The following is a 6434-nucleotide window of genomic DNA, read 5'->3' as shown; positions in this document are numbered from 1 at the left end:
CTGCCTGGCCTAAAACACTGAGCTTGAGTAAGCTGAGCTCACTAGGATTTCCAGATGACACAGACACCCTGAAAATTGCGCTCACTTGGCTCCTGGAGGGCAGGCTGCTGCCTTGTTATCCCCCCTCCCTCAATTTGAGAACTGCAAATAGACCACTCAGAACTTGGCTGCAGGTAAGGTCAGTGCCAAAAACCTCCATCAAACACACCGGGTGTTTCTGGGCAGTCTGGGCACTAACCAATTCCTCACAGACAAGGCTCATGCACCTGCTGCTCCAGGCACCTCTTCTGCAAGCTTCCCCTTGTGAAACTTTGCTCTGGATTTCTCCTTTAGCCCACGCACTTTCTTCCTGCATACGAATCAAGGGCTTCCCAAAGAATATCCTGACCCCTTGCAGCTGCAGCCTTGTTCTTGAGCTAGACTTAGATCAAGGTCGGTTGATGCCATGTTGCCTGGGCCTCTCAAAGATGGCTCTTGGGTTAGGCTCTTGCACCTTTGAGTTCCTGGCCACTCCTGGAAATCCAGCCCTGCAGCAGCAGGGCTGTTACCCAATGGATCACCTTGCTGACATGAGGCGAAAGTAAACAAGATTCTGCTCAGCACTGCACAGACCAACTGCTCCAGTGTTGCCTGGCAGATGGGGCCCACGAGGGAGACCATCTGTTCCTGAGCGCGGCCCGAAACTTCTCCCTGCAAGATCCTGGGCTGAAGACACCCAGCTGAGTTCAATGGGCGCAGAGGCACTGGGGAGCAGCCGTGACTCGCTTCAGCCCTTGGTGACCGAGCATCTTGCAGAGCCGAGCCAGCGCTCAGACCTTGATTCTGCGAGCTGTTGGATTCTTGCAGCATTCCTATTCCCTCTATTACTTCTCTTTTCTTTCCTCTCTCCACATCTCCACCCTCTTTTCCTCTCTGCAGTCCTTCCCACATGCGTGCAATGCTTCAGTACAGTACGCGCTCACTCACAGAACTGGGCAGAGGCTACGTAGTTCCTTCCCCTGCAGCCCTTGCAGCTGCTGCTGTCTCTGCCCTTTAACCACCCTGCTCTCCTTGTCCAAAAAAAGCACAACCACCCTGCTCAAAGGCCATTTGCCTGATACCTGCACACTGACAGCTCACCTGGCTCCTCCAGCACATGCTGGTGACACTGGAGGGGGTTAAAAAGAGGCATGCCGGGGAGGTGGCAGAAATGCTGTTAGAGCTCAGGGAAGGGGATGGCATCTCAGAAAGAGAGAGAAGGGAATAACATCCAGGGAAGGGAGGAGAAGGAAGAGCAATCTGCTGATAGTCAGCATGTCTGAGAAGCTGGGGACATATTGCATTAAACCGATAATAACACCTTGAACAGCAGGGTGGTAGTTTCCATCTGGCCTCGTGTGCTGAGCTTGGTGTCTCTCATTTCTTCCCCCCTGCAGCCTGGGAATCTGAGGCAGAGAGTTGGCCACAGGTCACCCAGCGAGGCTGTGGCAGAGCAAGGATGGAACAGAAGAGCCTCGGAGCAACAGGAGGGTGCTGAGAAGCGGCAGCACAGCCTCTTGACTCTCCTTTCGCCCCAGCAAGATCCTCCTTAGGCTTGGGAGGTGGGAAGGCACTAGAGCTCTTTGCTTAATTAGTAGCAACAGCTGAAGTACTTGAGAAACAAAAGCTGCTCTCTCTCTCTCTCTGCCCCACTTTTACTTGGGAGCCAGGGGTGGGGAGCAAATTGCTTGGAAGCCAGAAAGCACCCTGGATCTTGTCACCATGGCTGCACAGACACAGCCTCCTGTTATCTCCAGAGGAACAAAACCCTCCTCCCACCCTCTCATGTCTCAGCTGGAGCTGATAAAAGAGGAAGAAATAAACAAAACAAATAATGATAATAAAAGTACCCCCAACCTAAACCAGCAAATAAATAGCCAGGGAATAAACCAGCCTTTTGCAAAACATCTTTGTTTCTGCAGTGGTTTTTTGGTTGCTGGAGAGCTGAAGGGCTCAAATGAGCATTTCAGTTTGTAGAGTCCACCTCAGCAACACCAGGATTTACAAAATCACAACTCAGGAACATCCCAGCCCGTGCCCCTGAGAATAAGAGTCTCTAGCTATGCACACCTAATGGTATAATTTTGATTTATTTCTATATGTGAATGTGTGTACCATTAACACAACTATATATAATCTTTATGTGTTCTTGTTTGGAGCCCCCAGGGATCACATTTGTAAGTTTTCTGTGAGAGCAGGAGTCTTGCCTCTTGTCTGTGTGTTGCACCATGTGAGCAGAGCACAGCAGCAGGACTGAGCAATGACACAGAATTTAGTGCTACCACTAAACAACTTCCAGCATCTGGTCACCTCTGCTCCCCACTGCAGCATGGACAGGAGCTTTAGAAAGCAAAAACACAATGAAAAACAAAGTGGGACTTTGTTGTTGTGTTGTTTTCGTTGCGTTCGCACAACTAAAAGGCTAAAAATATGCCAAAAAGCATAGCAGTAAAGCAGTGAAAACTAGCAACCATGTATTTGTATTTTGAGAGAAATTAGGGCTATTATGGTTGCTCCAGATGGGCTTCCTATATAAACTGGGTAGATAATTTCACTTGGTGCTTCATGCATCAAAGCTCTGACCATCTGGCTGAATGCGAACATACCTTTTAGCAACATGTCGCATTTTGGCTTGATGCCTTCAGGGCCACCTCCCTACAACAGGCACTATTTCAGCGCTTAATTACACTTACTGTTACAAAAGGACAACTTATTTTTAGCATGTATCTTTCCAATATCGGCTTCTGGCCACTGAACGTTCTGCTGTCTGTGTTTGCATGTAGGAAGCGCTGTGTTTGAATCAACCCGTGAACGCCGTAGGCCACGGGGGTCAGAAGATGCCCCCCAGAATGACTCTGGGTTGTCTTGGGTTTAAAAAAATACATTAATACGTGAACAAACAAATGAAGGAGAATGAGAATAACCCATAGTTCAAAGTTTAACCGGGTTTTCTCCTTTTGGCACTGGCTGGCACGCTCTCCATCACACTTATGCTCCAGCCCCTTCCCCAGCTCCATTCTCTTCTCTGGACTCACTCCAGCACCTCAAGGGTTTTCTTGGTGTGAGGGGCCCAAAACTGACCCCAGGATTCAAGGTTTGGCCTCCCCAGTGCCCATCACGGGCTCTGCTTTCGCACCCCTTGGCACGGCACAATTAGCCAATAATTTTGTTTCTACAGGTAAAGTATTTGACATCTCTGTCCCCCGCTGACCATGCGTCCCCTTTTCAGTATCAGCAGCGCGTGGTTGGAGTGTCTGCCCCTCCACTATCACACACACGCACCCCTCATCTCCCGGCACCCCCCGACTCCGAGCATCTGTGCCACTCGCTTGGCCTCTTTTCCTTTATGCTGCTCCCCTCCACCGTCGTGTGACTGCTATTGTGCGGTCCCCGCCACACAAAAGCTAGCCTGACCTAATTTAAATCAGTGCTATTGAAGCCGTTCTTGTTTTATCTCCCAGCACAAGGGCTGCGCTCCCCATTTCAGAGGTAGCAGAAATGAATGGCTAATTGGGGGGGTATTGTGCGAGGCGGCCGTTGTCTCCCAGCCCTGATTGTCAGCTCCACAGTGCTCCGAGCTCCCCTCTCTTGTAAGAGCCGCGTAGGCTGTTTAGGGAGTGGAGGGAGGAAAAGGGGAGAAGGGGACTCCGCAGCCATCGCAGCGTGGCAGGGAAACAAAGCGGAGCATGGCCGCCTTGAGCGCGCTGGTGAAAAGGCTGCCGGGGGGAGGGCTCGCTTGTTCAGAAAGGGCAGATGCTGGTGAAAATAGTAGAGAATATCCATCCTTCACTTCCAAATAAGCCCCCTGCTTCGTTTTTTCTTGGGTATTTATGTGACAGCCCTTCCTAGCGCTCTGGCGACTGTCCTTGGGGCGGGGGGGAGGCAGAGGGGGCTCTGACACAGCAGCAGAGCCACGGGGTTGTGAGTTTGGGGAGTGGAGGAAGCAGGACAGGTCAGGGGCTGGAGGGGAGACCGAGGCGCTGCCGGTCTCTTTGTCCTGCGGGGCAAAGTTTGAGCAGTCACTGACAATGGACCTTTGTGAGAAAAGCAACAACAGCCCCGAGAGCCACTCCAGCAAGCGGCAACCAGTCTGTTTGGTCTCTCAAAGCCAGAGTTGCCCATGCCAGCAGGATCTAGAGCCCAGGATCATCTCAAGGCAACCAAAGCCCAGTGCTGCCTTAACAAGGGACCATGCAACATCTTAATTATGTAGGTTTGGGAGTTAACAGCGTCTTTTGCCTGGTTTCTGCCTCCCACAGGTACCCACCAAGAGCATCCTCCCTGGGGCTGCAGCTCTCCTTCCTCCACCGATCACCAGGCTGGAAGAGGTCTCTGGAAGAAAACAAACCCCAAAGCATTTGAATCTTTTCCTTGATGGTCTTGGGTCACTTACAGATCCACATCTTCCTGCTCTAGGGAGTTTTGCCCCCAGCTCCCTCAGCTGGTGCACAATGCAAAGTTTGCCGCCAGAGTCCTCTCCTGCAGGCAAAAAGAGGGTGCAAGAGTGGGACGCTTAACGGCAACGTGAAGCAAACAAGTCCCGAGGCTCCAGGTTTTCATGGACTTTTAATGTAATGTTCTCATCCTTATCACAGGTCAAACCAGCATAAAGTACTGGCAAGTCCTGGAGTTAAAGGACAGGGGATAACTCTATCCTCTCTATCCTTTTTGGCTCCAAATCAAGAGAGTAGCCACAAAAATGAAAAATTAAAAGTAGGTTCTATTCAAAGTAAGTTTTGTTAAAAGTAAGTTTTCTTGAAAGTGAGGTTCTTTTCACTTTCATCTGAGTTTATGATTCATTTCTCCCTTCTAAGCTTTTCCCTGCAGCCAGCAGAGCACAAAACACACTTCGACAAATCAAAACAAACCAGGAAAAATAGTTCTCACATTACCACCTGATTCCAAGGGCTGAGGTTTTACCTAAAAAAGAACGATTGCCACGGGTGTACGTGTTGTTAACACTGCATCGTGATAAAAGAAGAGGAACTAGCATGTTCCAGAACCACCTGGGATCACAACAGGGTAAACTGTGATGGGAAACTCACAGCAGTGTGATACTGGCATCATGTCACCCTGCACTGTCCCATCCTCTCGCTCGGCTCCCACTGCCTTGGAGAGACATTGCTGATGAGAACAGAATCCGGCTCACTGTGCATTCAAGTTTCATTTGCAGGGAGGGAAAACTTTGCCTCAGCAAAGAAAGGCTGCCAAGGGCCTGTCCCGTTGCTCAGAAGACAGCCGGTCCTGTTCCAGCTCCTGCGCTGGATCCTCCTGAGCAGCTCTGCGGAGAAGTTGCCACTATTCTACCGACATCTGGTGGCAGCTGCCTTAGGAAAAAAAAAAATAATAAATGTTTCTTTCAAAGTGGCCCAAGCGCAGGCACATCCTGCCCTACCCTTGGGGGAATCCCAGAATGTCAGGGGCCGAAGGGACTTGGAAAGCTCATCCAGTGCAATCCCCCCATGGAGCAGGAACACCCAGCTGAGGTTCCACAGGAAGGGGTCCAGGCGGGTTTGAATGTCTGCAGAGAAGGAGACTCCACAACCTCCCTGGGCAGCCTGGGCCAGGCTCTGCCACCCTCACCCCCAACAAGTTTCTTCTCCTCTTTCAGTGGAACCTCCTGTGTTCCAGTTTGCACCCATTGCCCCTTGTCCTGTCACTGGTTGTCACCCAGAAGAGCCTGGCTCCATCCTCCTGACACTGCCCCTTTCCATATTGATCCCCATGAATGAGTCCCCCCTCAGTCTCCTCTTGTCCAGCTCCAGAGCCCCAGCTCCCTCAGCCTTTCCTCCCACGGGAGATGCTCCACTCCCTTCAGCATCTTGGTGGCTGCGCTGGACTCTCTCCAGCAGTTCCCTGTTGGGCTGTCCCCCTTCTGAGGGGAGCAGCACCGAAACGCAGCCGAGCACGACGCGGGGACACTTACCTCAGCCGAGTGGGCCCCTGGAAGCGCTAATTGCTCATTAACACTAATTACTCGGAAGAGGTTTGGCTGAGGTCGCTGTGCGGTGCGGGACGCTCCGAGGGACACACTTATCTCCTCAGGTGAGGCGGGAGTTCGCGTCGGTAATGCCAACATCACCCGCCGCTCCCAACTATTCCATATGGCGGGTTTCCGTAGTGTAGCGGTTATCACGTTCGCCTCACACGCGAAAGGTCCCCGGTTCGATCCCGGGCGGAAACACCTAGTTTTGCGGTTCGGCTGTTTATTCCTTTCGATTTTATTTTTTTCCTTCGGATTTAGTGTCTTTTCCTTCCGTTTATATTTATTTCCGCCTGCGACTCGAGGCCCCGCGGCTTCTCCGCCGGGACCTTTGAGGGAAATAACGACACCACGTGCCGCGCCACCAGACAGCGCCCGTGTCCCGCCAGGCGACCACCGGGGTTCGGGTGGGTAAAAAGGCGGCCGGGCGGGG

General features: G+C 51.7%; 1 long non-coding RNA gene and 1 other non-coding gene across 2 annotated transcripts; one reads left to right on the top strand and one right to left on the bottom strand.

Moving 5' to 3' along the window:
* Window positions 1-2155: 2155 nt before the first annotated feature.
* On the bottom strand, window positions 2156-5337 carry LOC139825682 (uncharacterized). Its single transcript, XR_011735895.1, has 3 exons — window positions 5064-5337; window positions 4286-4350; window positions 2156-2358 (listed from the first exon to the last, which is right to left on the bottom strand). It is a non-coding gene; the product is annotated as an uncharacterized lncRNA (long non-coding RNA).
* Window positions 5338-6129: 792 nt separating this feature from the next.
* Window positions 6130-6202, top strand: TRNAV-CAC (transfer RNA valine (anticodon CAC)). Its single transcript has one exon. It is a non-coding gene; the product is annotated as a tRNA-Val (tRNA).
* Window positions 6203-6434: the final 232 nt, after the last annotated feature.

This window comes from Patagioenas fasciata, chromosome 27 (assembly GCF_037038585.1).
Source record: "Patagioenas fasciata isolate bPatFas1 chromosome 27, bPatFas1.hap1, whole genome shotgun sequence".
In the NCBI taxonomy this organism is placed as follows: Eukaryota; Metazoa; Chordata; class Aves; order Columbiformes; family Columbidae; genus Patagioenas; species Patagioenas fasciata.
This window is presented reverse-complemented; position numbering and strand designations above follow the sequence as displayed.